We start from the raw sequence: 20,401 nt of genomic DNA on the forward strand, positions 1-20,401 counted from the left end.
CTAAAATTGCTCCTTAATTGGAAAAACAAATAATTGGGTACTCTAAAATTATTATTTTTTAAATGTCGGGAGGCGGTGCAGCCTGGAACGAATAAACGGGCACACATAATCAATGTGGACTCTGGTCCAAAGGTGACCTGTATTATAGCACTTGATTTAAGTAATATATGTTGTTACGAACTATAGATGATGTTGAAGAACACTGGAGTGTTTTAAGTAAACTGAAAGAATTTATTTAGTAATGACAAAACTAATAAATGAGGTTGACACTCTACTGATCTAACTCTAGCAACAAAGTAAGAATTACTAACTGTTCAAACTGTATCTAAGTTACACGTGGTGTCTGGACTGAGATCTCTCTGCTACACTGATGTACTTCCTGCAACTCCTGCTGGAAGTGAGCAAGAGCTTCTGGGAGTTCCGGTCACATAGTGGGTCGTGTAACGCCCTCTTGTGGTTATGCCACAGCTGGGTGTTGTGATTAACCCCTTAGTTACATGTTTGTCTACATATCATTACAACCTGGCCATTCCCAAGGGTGAGGGGTGGTGGAAGGTGGCAAAGATTTCTGCATTTGGCAATGTTGTTGGCACTATTTGGTTAAAATATGTTTTTATTCCAAACGTAACAATATGAAGACAGTACAAATCATGAATAACAAGAGGGTAAATGTGGTGCAAACAGTTTGTCATTTGTGGCTTAACATGCACACCCCCCCTTCCCCCTTAAAGACGGCAATGAACTGCTTCCACCTGGAGTGGAACCCTTCCTCTGACCCTCTGACAGCAAATTTGATTTTCTCCGATCATACTGATTCTGCCAGGTCCACCAGCCAGTCTGATGCCCTAGGTGGTACTGCCGATCTCCACCCAATCAAGACTTGTGAAAAATGTGCACCAAGAGGTTTGTTAATTGTAATGCTTGATTCACAACTCAGAAGGCTTCCTCTTGGGGCTGCCTCCGTTGCCATCGCTGATTCTTCCTCAGTAGCTGGTGTAATGGTGCCAATGTTGTGGTTAACTTTGAAATGAACCTTCCATAATAATTGACCAGACCGAGCAAGGATTTAACCTCTCTTACATTTTTGGATGCAGGGACGTCTGCAATGGCCTTGACCTTTTCTTCCATGGGGTGCAACCCTGTCGCATCAACATGAAATCCTAGGTGCATCACGGATGGCCTGAAAAGTACATTTTTGAATTTCAATCTCTAGCTCTGCTCCAGAATTCAAATGTAATACGTATGGCAACGGGGGCTCCGGTTTCCTCCCGCAGTCCAAAGATGTGCAGGTTAGGTGGATTGGCCATGATAAATTGCCCTGAGTGTCCAAAAAGGTTAGGTTGGGTTCTGGATTACGGGAATAGGGTGAGTTTAAGTGGAGTTAAGGGCTGGTGCAGGCTCGATGGGCCTAATGGCCTGCTTCTGCACTATAAATTCTATGAATTCTATGAATGTCCAGTGGTAGAAGGCTGAGAGGGGAACATGAGGAAAAACATTTTCACCCAGAGCGTGGTGGGCATTTGGAATTCCTGCCCAAACTGATGATTGAGAATGAAATGTTTGACCTATTTAAACGGTCCTTGGTTCTGCATCTGAAATGCTGTAACCTACACGGCTACGGACCAGGTGCTGTTAAGTGGGACTAAAAGGAGAGGTCAGTTTTTGCTTATTTTCTCTATTTTGACCAACGCAGACATGAAACTATTTTACGATTCTGTGGTTTTACATCTATCAACTGCTGAATGTTTAGCTTAAATATTCAACCTGAACTTCTGATACCCCAGCAGATCACCAGTACATATTTTTATCAAGCAGTATTGCAAAATGCAATTTTGTGTTTCAGATACCGGATTCAGATCTACCAATACTCACGTATATATCTGGTAGCTGCAGAAGAAGACACGATAGAACAAATATGGGAAAGCTAAGTAGCGTAATATCACACAGACACGTCTGTACGCCAAATTGCTCAAATGTGAAACATCAGCCAATTTTCACATGAATGAGCATGCTGAAAATCACCATGAATTTAGATTTCAGAAATCAAATCCAACAGAGGTCATTTTCACCTTCCTCACTTGGGTGACAAACTGGCAGCAGCAAAGGTGATGATTATTCCCAATATGTACAAACAACAGCTATTCGTTTTGTGTTGGGTTGGTGCCCGTCCCCATCTGTAAGTTTAAATATTTAATTAGCTTCCATAAATTCACGACAAAGGCTTAACTGCTGCTTCTGATGATCAGTCAGTATTTTAAGTGCTCACCAATAGTTTAATCAGCCACTGATGGCAAAGAAATGTTGTACCAGTACATTTTTAAAAAGGACATAGAGTGAAATAAGGTCAATGTTAGCTTTAAATGCTCATTAACCGACCAACTAACTCTGCTACAGCTAAAATTATTTCCTGTGAGTCAGCATGTTCAAATCTTATAGCAACATATTAGCACACAACCTAAGCTGGCAGAACTGCATTCGCCAAAATGTTTTCCAGTGATAAGACCTTAAACTGAGGCACTGTCTGCCTGGTTCAATGGTTCTGGTACATATAAAATTTCATTGACACTGCCCTGAGGAAAAGAGTCCTCCTGATGTTCTGACCGACATTCCTCCCTCAATTAACTGCACCTGAAACAGATTAACTCGTCATTCATCTCATTTGCTGATTGTGTGTTCATACTGTGCATCATAACCACATTTGTCAACTTAATGACAGTAACTGTACAACTATTTACTGTGAAGTATTGCCTAAGACATAACGAGATGCTGTGTAAATCGAAGCTCGACTGAAAAAGAACCAGTCAGATCTTGGTTTAGTAATTCAGCTTTGGGGGCCCAAATCAACTTGAGCCCAAGCCCAATGGACAATATGTGAATTAACGGTAAAGCTGTTGAGTGTAGAACCATAGAATTCCTACAGTGCAGAAGGAGACCATTCGGCCCATCGAGTCTGCACCGGCCATTCTACATCCGAACGATTGAATGGTCCCTACCTGAAACATAAACAAATTGGTTCTCCCCAGAGATGTTGAGGGTTTTGCACGTCTTGCCCTCTCGCCCCACCCCCAGATTTTCAGGTTTTTTTGAGTGAGATGCAAAATTCTACTATTGTTACTGAAATTGAACTTAACAGGCACAAGGACTTAGCTTCGTTTAATTATTAGGGCGACACTGTAGCACAGTGGGTAGCACTGTTGCTTCACAGCTCCAGGGTCCCAGGTGCGATTCCCGGCTTGGGTCCCTGTCTGTGCGGAGTCTGCACGTTCTCCCCATGTCTGCGTTTCTCCAGGTGCTCTGGTTTAATCTCACAAGTGCCGAAAGACGTACTTGTTAGGTGAATTGGACATTCTGAATTCTCCCTCTGTGTACCCGTGCAGGCGCCAGAGTGTAGCAACTAGGGGCTTTTCACAGTAACTCCATTGCAGTGTCAATGTAAGCCTACTTGTGACAAAAAAGATTGTTTAAAAAAAATATTTAACACTCATGAATGCAAAATGATGACATCTTGCTTTTGATCTAATCAAATGCAATAGCATTTTGGCATATATTTTAAATCCTCCCGATTGTTAACAATGCTGATGGAGTTTGTCAGATGCAGGTCACAGAGGTGGATTTTCTGCTTCCCCCCCCCCACCCTGTGTTGTCGGCGGGTAGGAATGGCAACAGGGGTGGAGAGTCGTGCCAAAATGGGATTTGTCGATGGAATTTGCCTGCTGAATTGACCCAGTCCCCTTCGAGCGACATAACACTGTTCCCACTACGGATTGACGGGAACAACATTTAAATTCATTTCAATATAAACAGCAGGCCTCCCCACTAGGAAAATGCCCCCATCCACCCCGCAACGTGACATAACTCCGCTGGGGTTCCTAGCAGATTTTTCACAAACAGGGGACTGGCAAACAGAACCCACCAGGTCCACACAAGTAAGTGCATCTCTCAGGAGGAAGAGAGTCAGGCCAGGGGCTGGGCACTTCCGGGAGCACTGCCAGGGGGAGCTTCCATTGAGGAGGTTTGCGTTGGGGGTGGGTTCCCCTGAGAGGCTCCCATGTCCATAGAGTGGGGAGGAGGTAGGTCTAATGGGAGAGTCTCGCAGCTGTTGAGGGGTTCCCTGGGGTGGTGGGTGGTTCTGTTTCCATTCTGGTGGGGGGGTTCCTTTTTTATTTTTATTTTTTGGATCGAGTGGCTTTCCGTCAGTGTGGTGCCATGTGACCTGCCTCCTTAAATTGTTTTGACTAAGTATCAAAAGATATGGCGGGAAAAGCCAGCAGTGCAGCTGACGGATTGCACTCCACTCTTTATAAGCCTGAGGTGCCACTTAGTCAAAAAGTGAGAAAATTCCGGTCCCTATATATTTTTACTTTGGAGGATAAAGGAGTGGCCTGCGCAGAACATGAAGGAAAATCTACCTCTAAACTGAATCAATTCAGAAATTCAGCCATTCGTAGTTGTGAGATAACAAACTGACTTACAACAACATCAGTCTAAGGTGTGGCAGCAATTGATGCTGAATTAGCTTGTCGACAAATATTTATGTGTTATGAATCAACACATTTCATGGAAAAATGAATCTGGTTGCAAATTACTCATGTAAATCATTAAGTCAAGTGTGATATCTATATATTCCACTTGACCGTATCTTGGTCTATTGCTTTATCCTATTAATATCTAAGGGTTGTCAATCATTATTGCAGACGGTGTATAAAGCTCCTTCACCAAGTTTTCGCTAGATCACATTTAGCATTTGCAAGGGTATGGCACTCGCTCATCAGTATGAACCATGCATAGCTTCTGGCTGAATAAAATGTCCCTCGAGATGGCCCTCATGGTATAATAAGCTGTAAGCAGTTTGATGTAAATATCAATCAAAATTCAATTTAATCTCCAGTTTTCTCCCAATTCTTCTCTGCACTGTTTACAAAGGTGATATTGTTTCATTTGATTCCAGGGACTTCCACTTTAATTCCTCAAAAGAAAACCCTGAAGACTAATTAACACAATTGAACATCTGTCATTTTTCAGGTCAATCCCTCGCACTGACTCAGCTGGGTAGGAGAAGGCCTGGAACAACTACTGACCAGTAAAATGGAACAATTACAAACAAGGCTGGTCACTTTCGAGTGCATGCTTTCAGGGGCAGAAGACTGAGTGAGTTATTTCTTGTTCATTTAAAAATGGCAGTGTGACACAGATCTGGGGTCCTAAAGTCTAAAATTGGATATTGTGCACAGGAAATTTGTTCACGTTGCCAGGCTGTTGTGACTGATTCAGGTAATGAACTCTGTGTAGTGATCTCTGTGTATCAATATACATGATCAATATAGATAATGCTAGTACAATTGAACACTAGATATCTCACTGTCAGGACCTACATTAATAGCTTTCCCACCCTTTCTGTGAGAGTGTGTATCAGGAGTGCAGAGGTACAGACATAGGAAAGCTAGAGAGAGAAGTTATTAGTTATCAAAGCATTGTATTGTACAATTTAATCAGTTGTCTCTACAATTGTTTCTTTGTTTTACTCGTTGATTATTAAGTAAAAAAAACTCACAATATTTATTTATATTACTCAATAAATTAGATTAACTTTACAAGAAGACTATTGCTCATTTCAACAACTCGGCTGGTTCAAAAGAGTAATATATGTATTACACAAAGTAATATAACAGCCTGCACTTGAGTAGGCACTCCTGATAATTTGACCCTCGATTTAATTAAGTCCAGATACCTGCAGATGCATATCCTAAATCCCCAATCAGCTTACCGTTGAAGTGGAGGCCAACTTCAGGCCTTTTCAACACCAGCTAACTCTTGGGGACATCCTCGGGAGAATGGACACAATCAGTGAGAAGGAAAGAGAGGGAGCCTGCACCAATAGTGGCCTGCATAGCTTTAATGAAAGGAAGATTTTGCCAGGTCTTTGGTGGAGACAGTGGCCCCTTTAAGAACCTCAGACTGTACACTTGCTAAAGCTAATTTACATGCGAGGTACGTGCTGCCCAGTTTATTTTTAACCAGTGTTGGAAAGAAGTCTCAAAATTGACACCTTTTTCAAAGATTCAAGGGGAAACATGTGTTTGACGCTGATGCTGGAGTTGTGTTGGAGCAGGAAATCCAAAATGTTGCTGGGTTTGTTCCTGACAATCCACAGTTTCAATGTTCGTTTCCTAAATTAGACTGTTGTGCATTTTATTTCACCTAGAACACATCAATGTCCAATTTTCTACATTGTGCACATCAAGTTAGCCACTCTCTGCATTGATGATTGACAGATTAATGGCAGAACTTAATGACAGATTAATTTGGGCAGCACGGTAGCATTGTGGATAGCACAATTGCTTCACAGCTCCAGGGTCCCAGGTTCGATTCCGGCTTGGGTCACTGTCTGTGTGGAGTCTGCACATCCTCCCCGTGTGTGCGTGGGTTTCCTCCGGGTGCTCCGGTTTCCTCCCAAAGTCCAAAGATGTGCAGGTTAGGTGGATTGGCCATGCTAAATTGCCCTTAATGTCCAAAGTTGCCCTTAGTGTTGGGTGGGGTTACTGGGTTATGGGGATAGGGTGGAAGTGTTGACCTTGGGTCGGGTGCTCTTTCCAAGAGCCGGTGCAGACTCGATGGGCCGAATGGCCTCCTTCTGCACTGTAAATTCTATGATTCTATGAACTGCAACTCACTTAGCTGAAGAAACTGTGGGTTTCATGAAACTCAATTTTGCTATCAGAGGGGGTTCTAAACAGAGTAAGGTGATTTTATATTTGATGTTTCTGCAGCTTATATCCCAGGATGGCCAGTTTCATAAACCAAAACTCTGAAATATCATTGCTATGACTAGAACTGATATTATTTGGTCATCTTATCTGTTCCAAAGTAGTTCTAGAAGTAGCTGGAACGCAAAAAGAACATTCAGTACTGTCGGGTAGTAATTGGACTTTGTAGCGGATGCAAAGCATTTGCAATAAAGTCAAATTAAAGCAGGCTGAATGTGCTTATATTAGAGGTCTGACACCCATTTTTGGACCAATTGAAGAAATTAGTTAGTTGAGCAGAATATGTATCAGTTCTGTCCCCCACAGTTTTCCTGCCATGACAGCCATCAAAAAAAGGGATATTTCTTGTGGATTTGATATGGAGCCAGGAGGTGCAGGAGAGCCTATCCTGACTCCACAGCGCAGCTGAGTGTGGTGTCTGACTGTGGGACCTGCCCCACTTCCATTCATCTTCAGCTGCCAGGGATACAAGATGATCCTCCAGCCACCAACCTTATAGAGTTGGGCCTCCACTTTTGAATTATTTTCGGATTTGATACCAGTTCGAATGGTTGCTTTTTCAAACATTTCCCATTTATTCTTCAGTGTTCACAACAACAATTTTGTCCCTGAGTTTCAGGTTAGATTTTGACTTGAAGTCAAGGAAATAAAAATCAGGAGAAACTCGCTGTCACCAATTTTACGCTATTGCCGAAAGTCACAATGGACTGCTCAATCTTTACTCAGGACATAGGTTGAATGCTGATCCTCGTTTCTCACTTGCCATTGAAATTCTTCATGTCAGAATTTCAGAAAATCTAAATATGAGTTTTACGTGGAGCAGACAGTCTAAATATTGGATTGTGCCAGAATTTCACACACTGCACAAGCAGGCTGGCAGAAAGATTGTCCAGCCGCTGCATTAATATCATACTGTGGCACTTTTAAGCTTCAAGCAGCTTCTGGGACTTAGTTTTTTTTAGTGATCCAATATTCTGAGGGCAAGTTCGACATAAATACTCTCTGATGTCCAAAGGCAATCATCGAGATTGCAATATGCTTTTTTTCCCATCCTTTGTTTCTCCACCATTCAAACTGGTTTATTGACCGCCCCAGAGTAAAATGGCAGCCCACTCGCCAATCCCCGAAACAGAAACGCAGGTCGTAAAAGATCCCAATGCACACGTACAATTTGCAGAGAGCCCTGGCAACAAAAGTCCAGAGTGAGGTATTTGTAATTTATTAAGTAATGCCGTGAACATATTTTGAACAGGGGAAAGCATTAACCTTGAGCCGGGGAATGTTAGTTGCTCTACTGAAGCAAACAAAAGAAAAATCATTCAGCAGTAGTAGCATCATTAAGGAATAACACAAAATGGATGGCACAATCAAGATAATAATTTGCAATAATCTAGTGTCTGGAGAGTTTGCAACTAATTATTGCAGGACAGTTATCTGAAATTTACTAGCCAGTTTGAGCCCCTTTCAGAAATATGGCTGTGGCACGGTGATGCTTACATCACTGTGCTAGAGGCCGAGGTGAACTACCTTGGGATCTTGGGGTCAATTCTCACCACAGCTTTTCCCTAACATAAATCCACTTTATAAAATCAGACAAAAAAGGGTGGTACATGTGTGTAAGTGACCATGCAGCTGTTAGAATGTCGGAGTATCCTAACTGGTTGGAATAGAGGAAGCATTCTGCATTTGCAGAATTGGTGATTCTAGTTCCAATTGGTTGACTTTTAACTGCCCTCCGAAGCGGCCCAGCTAACCAGCCAGCAATACTGAATCCATCATGCACAGCTGGCAGCTAGTTAAGAAGTTGGCTCAACATATTTTCCAGCCATCTAGGGAATCAGCAATAAATGTCAGCCTTGCCAGTCAAGCCTACATCCCGAGAATTTTTTAAAAAATAACAACAAGAGAAAAAAAAAATGCAAGAACTGGTTGTACTTGGAGCAAATCTCATCTGGCACCAGTAGCTATCTGGTGCAATATGAAAAGAACTCATTAAATGGGATTAACAAATAGGTATCCAGTTTTGTTATGAATGCACATTTGCAGATTCACAACACAAACGTAGTTGAATGCACAGTGAATTTTGTAAAGGCTTACATCAGTTATGATGTAATTATCATACAATATCACATGACTACAAGACTGATCTTTTGCAGAAAGCAGAAGTGCAATCTCACATAGAGTACTGAAATGTACAAAGATCTGTTAAAACACAACAATGGTTTTTATGAATGACAGTCTATGGTAGCATGCTTACTGTAACAGGCAAACCCTAAAGAAACCCCATCTAGGCCCCGAATCCAAGATGAAACATGATGGAAGCTGGTGATTTCTGTTGATTGTTCATGTGCACCATCCGAAATATGGTGACAGAGTGTAAAGAACCATAAACATCAAGAGAGACTGCTGAATCCTTGGGAAAGGACAGCAAAAAAGACTTACCTGATAACAGAACATTGTGTTTGCTGCAGATACAAGCAGACACACAGATTCAGAGTACAGCCAGAGGTGAGTCCCAATCACAGTAAAAGAGCCAAACTATTGAAGCAGCTACAGACCGAGAGCTCAGGGTGAGAATGGAGTCAAGACTGCCACTTCCAGAACCATTCTGAAGAGCAGAAGGCTCGCAACAGGCTCAAAACCAGAACAATTGGAGGAAGGGATCCCCCAGATACAGAAATATCTCAGATTTGCATAAGAGGGAACAAAAGGATCAGGTCACTACTTTATCATTTGCAGTTGGGGCTATAGCAGGTGATATAATTGCAAAGTCAGGCGTTGTTAGATTTTGAGCTCATATCAGTGTTTGAAAAAACTTGCTAATTGAGCTAGAAAAGCTTGAGAGAAGGCAAAAGCTGGGCAAATCCATCAACACCTTCATAAATGACCCATACAGGCTCATGGAGAATTGCAGTGATGGTTTGAGATGAGTTAATGCGCAATCATGTAACAGTTAGGGTCTTGGATGAAACCTTACCAGGTCTCTTAAAAATGAGAGAAGATTCAGCTGTCACAGAATAGCACAATAGACCAAACTTAAGAAACTAAACTCATCAGTTCTTTGTGGTGAAAGTGATGGCCCTTGGAGAAAAATGGATGAAGTCATTCAATATGTCAGACAAAAAAGAGGAAGTACAGTGCAGCAAAAGCTCACAAAATCAGGACAATGTGTAGCAACCACCACCTTGAGTTATTTTTGTTGTGGCAAGAGAGTCCTGCACACGTGAGAAGAATGCCAGGTGAGGGGAGCAGAGTGCTTCATGTCAGGAAAGAGTTAATGTTCCCCAGTGCTTAAGTTAAAATTGGAGTTTTAATTGTTTAATAGATCTCACTTATTGTTTGATGGGCTGCACATATATCTGAAGGGGATACAGGTGACACTGGTATTTTGATGGAGAAGTGATTGTTAGAAGTAATAACCTTGAAGAAGTCAAGACATGCTTTCTAGCTCTTATTGCAATGTTATCTTGGCAACCTAACTGCGATGTTATCCACTTTGGTAGCAAAAATTAGAAAGCAAACTATTATCTGACTATCTGTAAATTAGGTGGGGAAAGTGAATGAAACATGGATGGCCTCATACACCAGTCACTAAAGGTAAGAATGCAGGCACAGCAGGCGGTAAAGAAGGCAAATGGTATAATGGTCGTTCATTGTGAGAGGATTCAAGTACAGGAGCAAGGATGCTTTGCTATAATTATAGTGGTAAGGCCACACCTGGAATATTGTGTACAGTTTTGGGCCTCTTACCTGAATAAGGATGTTCTTGCTCTTGGAGGAGTGCAGCGGTTTACCAGATTGATTCCTGGCATAGTGGGACTAACATACGAGGAGAGATTAAATTGGTTAGGATTGAATTTGCTGGAGTTCAGAAGATTGAGAGGGGATCTCATGGAAATCTATAAAATTCTAACGGTACTAGACAGGTTAGATGCAGGAAGGATGTTCCCGATGGTGGGTGTGTCCAGAACCAGGGGTCATAGTCTGAGAATATGTGGCAGACTATTTAGGACAGAGGTGAGGAGAAATTCCTTCAACCAGAGTGATCAGCCTGTGGAATTTGTTACCACAGTAAGTGGTTGAAGCCAAAACATTTGTTTGTGCGATTCTCCGTGAGTGGGATCCTCTGCTTTGCTGGCAGTGTACCCATGCCAGCGGGTTTCCTGACAGTGTGAGATGGCCACAATGGAAAACCTGATTTGCTGGCTGCTGGAACAGAGGTTCCTGCTGCTGGCGGGGTGTGATTCTCCAGAAAACTAGGCTAGCAGGATGGGTAATCCCACCCTATATGTTTTCAAGAAGCAGTTAGATATAGCTAGGAGGGAATCAAAGTAAATGGGGGGGAAAGTGGGATTCAGCTATTGATTTGGGTGATCAGCCATGATCATAATGAATGGCAGAGCAGGCTTGAAGGGCCGACTGGCCTCCTCCTGTTCATATTTTCGATGCTTTTATTTTTCTAATATCACATCTGTGGGAAATTTCGATATTTTAAAAGTACCCCCCAGATCCAAAGTTCATGCAGCTCATAGGAAGAAATAGAGAACAACAAAACAAATGTTCAGGAAGTTGAAAAGACACAGAAAAGGGTGAACAACCTTTTGAGGAGAAGTTAATGTATCAGAAAATTGGGTCATTAAATTAGAAATTGATGGTCATCCAGAGAATTCAAGCTAACTATCCATGCAAGTCGTTCAGCATTATCTGATGAAGTGAAATGGGTGAAAAATATCACTTCACAGCCTTCCTCCATCTAGTTGCAAGGTCCAGGAGTGTCTACGCCAAATGTATGAGACCAACCCTTGACAAGGTTATGTTACAAGAAAGTGCAACACCGTGCATGTGATTGAATAGCTGGAGTCATTGTTACTGAGCAGAAAAGCATGTTTGCAGCTAAGGCTCATTTACAAGGTTGATGAAATTGCTGATGAAATTCTAGTAATGCATTTTGGAATGAATGTCCATCACCATGTTAAGGCTTGGGAAAGCTGAAAACAGCATATCACTTTGATGTAAGGGCAACTGCAAAGCTTAAGTCCCTTCACAGTGAGGAAGGCCATGCAACCACTCTTAGACAAAGTTAAGACCAAGTTTGAACCGATATTACAACCAGGAGTCCTCTATGTTATAACCAGGAGTCATCTCTCCAGTAACCATACCGACGAAGGGGTGTTCTAGAATGGTCACAGTACCAAAATCAATTAGAACCATTGATTCTAATGGTTCAATTAGAATTGGTTGTGGACTTTGCTCAATTAAACAAGTTAATAGTTAATAGAAAGCAAGATCCACACTTCAGAATGGTTCTAGCATGAAATTCTCAGCAAATTAGCAAAAAGCACCCGCTTTAGAAAAACTAGTTACGAAGAATGGCTGTTAGTAGTTGTCTCTGGACAAAGAATCTAGACTCCTCACAATTTTCATCACCACATTTGGTCATTATATTGCTTTGACAGGTGATTCAGAATTGCTTCTGCACATGAGGCATTCCAAGGAACTTAGACTCCGAGACCCTGGAAGGTATGAAAGGAGCAGTATGCCACGTGGACGACATTCTAATACATGGTTTATCAAGGCAAGAACCTGACCATTGTTTAAAATAATCCTTAAGTCTTCCTAGTAACAGCTTTGACATTAAATGACTAAGGGGAATTTGTAAAGCCTAGGATTAAATTCTTAAGGCACATTATGCAAAGTTCAGGAATTATCGTCACACCGCATCCCGCCCCCCCCCCCCCCCCCCAAGAACCCCCCCTAAGAATTTTGCAGGAATTTTGCACAACCAAAAACATGACAAAATGAAAAAGATTCCTTGGTATAGTAATCAAGTAGGCAAGCGCCAACCAAATATGGTGGAGATCAATGGACTATTACAACAATGGTTGAGTCCAGGTTGACAATGGTTGTGGAAAATGGACAGGCAAAATTTGACAATATTATAAATTTCTTGACTTCACCAGAAACTCTAGTGCTCTTATGATCCAGAATTTCCAACAATTGTGGCAGTGAATGCATCATCTACAGGGTTGGGCACAAAATTTTTAAATTTTCAAGAAATTATAAAGAAGACATGTTTATTACAGCTTGAGATCTCTCCGAGGGAGTCAGAATTCACAGTGATAAGGTATTCAACCTTTGAGAATGAATTAATAGCAGCATAGGCCTGGTCAAAGTTCTCTGATTATGTTAGAGGATTAAGGTTTAAAATTGAAACCAAACAAAAACCTTCGGTTCGCCTTATTAACCTAAAGAAAATTGCAAAAATGCCGCCTAGCTTTTCCGTGTTATCTACTGAGATTCATGAGGGACGATTCATGCACTGAGTATGTTCAAGGAAAGTATGAGACAACAGCAGATGCATTATTATGAATACCTTTGGAAGGAGTTAAACTGGAGGATTTAAATTTAATTGAAGAAGTGGAGGCATACATTTTACTCATTACCAAATACTTAGCAGCCACTGAGAAGAGATTACAAGGAATTAAACAAACACAAAAGCAGGATTCCAGTGACAAATCCCAAATGTCTTTACCCGTCAGTCTGGCCTCAATAAAAGTCGAGATGGATTTTCAGGTACAGCATTAGTTATTTTATTTAGCTTGCAAGCTTGTTTCATTTCACAGAAGCATAGGACACATCTAGTCTCCTACATCCCGGAAAGCGAATGAACAAAGAGACAAAGGGATCTCTGCAAATCAATTCAAATGGTATCACGTTTCACATACACGATTCCCATAGGTCAGCCTATACTCCTCCTGACCTAGTCAGACATTCTGATTGGCTCACTTCCAATCCCTTCCTCTGGCCCCTATTACCCAGCATCCTTTTCTCCTCCTATGGTTGACACACCTCTTCCTGCTTTGCCATGCGGTCTGAAATCCTTTGTCTGTGAACTCACCAGAATGAGACTGGCCTCTCTCTACATTACAGTAACTAATATCTCGAAAGTAACTATTTTATATCACATTCGTCATTCCCTCCTTTTATCATTCCATGATAACCGAACTATCCAATCCATAGCTACGATCCCTCATCTAAAAAGATCTGTCACTGCATTTCCAATTCCTGGCGTAGCCCCCCTTCATCTGCTGCACCCTCATGGATTTTGACAGCAAAGATTTTAGGGGCGTTGATCTGTTCCAGTGTACCCCGCATTCTACCCATCACACATTTCAGGATGGCTGGGCCCACAAAGATGCAGCCGATAGCCACCACTAAATACATGACCATATTTATCAACCAGTCCTTTCAACCTCCAAATCCCCAGTTACCCCAAGCGCCAGGATCCTGCATTTCGTCCAGGTGATCCCGTATGTGATCCATAAATTTAGTGATGTTAGCGGTCAAGTCCTGAACTCCCATGATACACTTGCCCTGCACTATGGCGCATACCCCACCCTCACGGGCCAGAAGATAGTCAAGAGCATACCGGTTCTGCATTGCAAACAACCGTAGCTGAGACAATTCCTTGGTTATTGCCCCGAGGGCTCCCAAGGTTTTATTTCCCAAGATGGTAAGGCCACAAATAAAAGAATTCCTATTGCTGACAGCCAAGGAACCCCCCACACCTCCCAGTGTCAAGACGCTCAGAATCCCCCACCCGGCTGAGTGGCCCCGGTTGGGTGCGAGAACCTGAGGTTTTTTCCAGTTCTCGCAAAATTCAGCCGAGACTGCCCGGCGTGCTAACTGATTATAGAACATAGAACATAGAACAATACAGCGCAGTACAGGCCCTTCGGCCCACGATGTTGCACCGAAACAAAAGCCATCTAACTTACACTATGCCATTATCATCCATATGTTTATCCAATAAACTTTTAAATGCCCTCAATGTTGGCGAGTTCACGACTGTAGCAGGTAGGGCATTCCACGGCTTCACTACTCTTTGCGATTATGCAGCTTCCACGCCGAAGGGCAGGGGACTGTGGTAGGGACTAGAGTCCCTATAGCAATTTGGCGGGGAAATGGGGGTGACAAAACGTTGGTCGCTGTGCCATTAAATAAAAAGTAGTATCCTTGTTCCGTATGCAGGCTAGCATCACAATCAGTCTATCGGTTGCGTAAGGATCCACCAGTAGCCCAGTTTATCCAGCTTCAAAACGCCCATTCGGGCCGCCTAGCAATGCGGAAAGCCCGAGTCCCAACAGTGATATGAGAGACATTCGCCCAGCCACAAAGGAGCTGGAGGCCGGCGTTCAATGGAACGCAAGTGGTATTGTAACAAACGCATTGGCCAGACGCCTGGGTGATATGGCACCTCCTGTCTGTACAGGTGGGGAACAGACATGTTATATTTGTTTCCACCTCTACCAGCAAACAGCTGTATCCTTCACTGCTGAAACAATTCTCGTACGACCGGGAATCCCTATTGGGAGTGAAGTGGCTAGGTATATACGCCCTCCACCGTTGCAGCCTATCATACTGTGAATGGGAATTATCCCGAGGAAGGGGAAGGCAAATAGCCGGTGGTGCTGAACAAGGATCGTAAGGAAGAGTGACTTGCTCAGGCAGTGGCTCGGAATGCTGACAATGAACCACCGTTTGGGGAGTGCCCCAAAGCGGTGAAACAGAAAATAACCAAGACACTGCTGCGGGGTTCGGGTAGCAGACAACCCGTCCGTGGCCATACAAGCGATGGTAAATCTGGTAGAAGAGATTCATACTACCCAGGTTTTCCTCAGTTTGGCCTTTAACTAACTTAAGTGTATCTCCCGGTAACCTACGTTCCAGCTGTACTTCCCTTCTCACACGCCCCGTCCTCTCTCTAGTTCCTCTCTCTTTCTCATAGCCTCTTCCTACGCTCTCCTGACGGCCTGATGTTACCTTTTATTGCACCAATCTTAACACATCCAAAATCAAATTTACATGTATTCCAAAAACAAGGCAATGTCCATATAATATTCCCTTCCCATCGCCGGGACTGGTGCAATTGCTTCATGAGTCCTGCATTCCCCTTAACTTTGACGACCTTCCATGAGTCGATACCATGTCCTCGTATATGGGGGCAGCGAAGAACATCACCTTTGCATAGGTGATGTATCCTTGTAGATTGGTTGGGGTTACAAATATAGATAATATTCCCCTTTTCCATGTCCGTCGCCAATAACACTCCAAGCGAAGTGAGGCCAAATATCACACAGACGGTGCGTAGCCACCCCATCATGCTCCACACCTGTAAAATAGCACTGGAGAAGGGAGGCAGGTTAGTATCCGACCTTTTACAGTAGTGGAGATGGACTCAATTTACAGTGATGAAGGTGGACCCAAGCACTTTGCCCCTCCACTTTAACTGCTGTGGGGGTGGTAAGGAGAACTTGGAAGGGCCCGTCCCATCGCGGCTCCGACCCCTTCCTAGTCCAATTTTTGACCATGACATAACTGCCGGGCTGGACTGAAAGTGAGCTAGGTACTGGGGGGGATGGCTGGTGAGCCGCGCGGACCTGGCCATGGAGCTCCTTGAGCACCTGCGTGAGGGCTAGAACATAGGTGGTCATCTCTTCAGTCATATGGTGAAACTGAACCAGTCTGGGAACCTGCAGGCTCCAGGGAGTTCTAAGAGGCCTGCCATAAAGAATCTCGGCTGGAGAGAGCCGGGCCGGTCCCGCAGGTGTAACCCGCAGCTGGAAGAGGGCAACGGGGAGCAACTTAAGCCATGTCAGTCCCGTGTCTGCTCTTAATTTAGCCAATTTAGTTTTGAGGGTCTGATTGTGTCTCTCAACCAACCCGGCCGCCTGCGGTCTATAAGCACAGTGTAACTGCTGGCGTATGCCCAACTGGGAGCAAAACTCCTTGTTAATTTGTCCAATAAAATGAGGCCCATTATCAGAACTTAACTGAGCTGGTATACCGTACCGGGGAATGATTTCTCGCATCAAGACTTTAACCACAGTAGCAGCTTTATTATCGATAGTCGGATACGCCTCGACCCATCTGCTGAACACATCCACAATGACCAAAACATATTTATAACATTGACACCTTTCCAACTCAATGTAATCCATTTGGAGCGTCTCAAAGGGACCACTGGGCAACGGGGTTTGCCCCATCCCACAAGGCATACCTTTTCCGGTGTTATATTGCTGACAAATCAAACACCGATTACTGATACTCTGGGCCAACCCCTGCATTTTAGCACATTCAATGACCCATAAAGCCAGTACATCAGACATACAAGTCTGATGTGCTGGCGTGGTCCATAAAGAGGAAACAGAATCATATGTACAACCTAACCGTTTCCACATTTGTTTATCACTCTCAGGAGCGTCCTCCTGTAACCTTATGACGTCTTGGATAGTTGGCATTGACTTGTCAGAAGCAGACATATTTATAGTAGATTGTTTAGTCTGACTTAACATTTTAGGCACCATCACTTGCTGAATTTGCACGGCTGTCGGCGCTGCACAATCTGCTTGTTCATTACCAACGTCAACTGGGGTCTTACCATTTGTGTGGGCAGCGCATTTAACAACGGAAATCTGTGCGGGCATAAGAAGGGCCTGCAGTAAGTCATTAACTAAACCCCGGTGGGATATTTGACCACACATAATCATGTCAGGTTGTTCTGACGAAATGTCACTCAAATCGCCCCTTATTGTGGTAGTTTCCTGAATCAAGGCTAAACAGTCCTGGCCAGGTGCGTCTTCATGGACAGGGGACCACTAAGAAAACAGGCTGGATTGATAGTGGTACAGTGATTAAATGTCAGACGTGGATTGTTCAAAAGGTATACCTCATACCTATTCTGACGAGCTGCGGTAAGATGCTGAGTCTGCAGTTGCCTCAGTAGTGCGATGACCGAGTGGGAGCTATACACCGTAATATCCTGTTGGAGGGTGAGAGCATGTAACGGCTATGCGATGGCATTGATTGAATGTAAATCCTGTACTAATCGGAACTGGTCTGGTTTGGCTTGTTTAGGCACAGCAAGTATGAGGGTGTTACATTCTGATTGGCAAGGGACCAAAATACCCTGTTGCAACAGCTCTTGAATTAATTTGTCTATAGACGGAGCAGCTTGGGATTGCAGGGGGTATTGCCGAATGGAAGGTAGCTTTACATGATCCTTAATCGTTACATTTATAGGTGTAACATTTGTCTTTCCCACTTGTGATGGGTATTTCGCCCAGACCTGTGGATTGACATATTCCAAAACATCATATCCCCAGTGATGCTGCAGTCGAGTGTTAATCGTTTCAGGGACCTCAAAATATTTTATGGCAGTGCCGTCTGGCATGACTTGAAGTGCGTACTCTGTTTGATCCGAATGATCCACTGCCCTCCTTACCATTTGCCCCAGATTCCTGGCATGTTACTGGTCGTGGACCTGACGTGTAATATGAGGGCTTACCGAAGCTGACTGTGGCCATAACTGTGGTGGTATTGTAACAAAATCGGCTGTACCTTCTTTTCCCGTGACTGTGGCTGTAACCTTGACTGGCCATTCGGTCCCAATTAATGGCCGGTATTTGTCCTCCAACTCCCTGTTTTGTCCAGTTCTGTCATAGGCCAGGGTAACGTGATGCAGTGAATGTTCAATGTCTAACGTCCACCACTGATAGAAATATAGCACTGTTGTCTCATCCTCCATGATTTAACCGTTACCCCCTCGTCTCCGCACTCTAGCTGTAGCTGGAAGATACACAGTAAATCTCGGGCCAACAAGTTACAGTCCAATCCAGTAGTCACTACAAACTGATGATCTGCAGACTTATTCTCGTAAGTGCCTGTCACAGGTTCAGAAATAGGATACTCACACACCTGTCCTTGGAACCCCGACAATTGCTGCGTGTGGTTGGATAGTGGTAGTCGAAGTTCTGATTGCACAGAAGACATGGCTGCTCCAGTGTCGATTACAAATGAGTGATGTTGATCTCCTATCTGCAGAGAGATAATAGGTTCCCTGTCCGATTGGAGAATCCTTATGACTAAATTAGCTAGTCAATCCTGTGTTGGGAAAGGGTTTTCCTGGGAGAAGTCAGTGTATCTCGTCTGTCCTCCCCTTGGTGGGTACCCCCTCCTTTGGGTCGGATAATCTCCTTCTACTGCCTGTCTTTTAAAGGGGCATTCCTGTTGCCAGTGATCTGCACGGCCGCAATGAAAACATGCATTGCTCCCTCTATATCTGCCCCGTCCTCTTCTCCCAGTAGACCAATGGCCCCTCAGAGGGGGCGGCGGTTGTAAAGCTGTTGATGCATAGGTTGGGCCATAAAAAGGAGCTGAGGGTCCCTTTGGGTGGGTTTGGTATCTTCCTAATCGGCAACTGTCTCCGAATCTCACCAGGGGGCACTCTAGCTATTTCCTCTGGTTCTTCCAAGACTTCGACGTCCCTCCCTGTCACTAGAGGGAGTTCTTTTTCTTCAAAATCATCTGTTGCAGCTCCCTTTGTTCTCGAACCTTGCGGTTTCCCCTTGGTTTGGAGGGATTTAGGTGGTATGTTTAATTGTTTTTGGTTAGGATCAAGCCGTTCTCTCGCTGTCCGAGATCTGGTCCTAGAGCTAACTGGGCTTACGGAACAGAGCTCCTCTTTCTCTACTGATCGTGAAGATGGTAAATCAGGACCCACACTATCACCCAAAAGGGCTTGAGTTACTGGCATAATTGGAATCTGGGGAGCAGTGACTGGATATCAATTATTATACTCTGGTGGTTCTGGAATTAGTGCAGACAATGCTACAGGTGCAGTCGGAACTTCTAGTGACTTTTCTAAATTATTGAATTTATCATTTTCTGTCAATTCAAGACCAGCCATTGAACTACGTAGCTCATCTTTTGTTTGACCCGCACCTTTCCTGTCTCTACTTGTGCGTTTTTTTTTTTCTTGGCAAAACGATTGAAAAGGTTCTAACAGTGTTTTTTTTTTAAACTTAAAAATGTTTGAAAATTCAAATTGAATTACTGCAACTTGCAAGCTTAGCTCTGATCTCAACTCAGAACTAAATTTACGATTTGCTTAACACAAACTTGTATAACATTTACAACTTAATTAATTCTTTATCTTAACAATTTTTCTTTTAACAAGTTTTTCTTACATTCACAAAAATGTTGGCAAAGTCAACTATCATCTCCAGATTTACACTTTTTAAAATGGTGTCAGTGATCTTCTTTAAGTTTCTATTAATTCACAAATAAAATGAGATAAACATTATTTCAAGCAAGTAAAACTTAAGATTCTGGCAATTTCAATCAATTGCTTTCGAAAATAATAACTTTTATCAAAGAGGTGGAGAAACCCACTGGTTTCCTTTAATTAATTCAAAACGTAACTTTGCTGGAGTTCACTGACTCAAAGGAAAGGTATCCGATTACACTACAGGCTGCTGCTGTTATCTCAAGGCCTGAGTGAGAAGCAGTCTGTCGTCTTTAACTTTGGCTGCTGCTGTTAACCCTTTGAGAGACTTCTACTTCAACCAATATGCAGCATTCCCCACAATCTCAACTAGTCCTCAGAACTGCGCCCTTTGCCACCACAGTCCAAGGGTACAATTTTAGCTTAATCAACTATATATTTAAAACACTCACACATGGAATTGAATCATCTTCAGATTTAAAAACAGTTATACTGGACTGAACCTTCACTACTGAAGTCCCATCAACCCTTAAACACATATACTGGACTGAACCTCCGCTACTGAAGTCTC

Source organism: Scyliorhinus torazame, chromosome 15, assembly GCF_047496885.1.
Source record: "Scyliorhinus torazame isolate Kashiwa2021f chromosome 15, sScyTor2.1, whole genome shotgun sequence".
NCBI classification, from domain to species: Eukaryota; Metazoa; Chordata; class Chondrichthyes; order Carcharhiniformes; family Scyliorhinidae; genus Scyliorhinus; species Scyliorhinus torazame.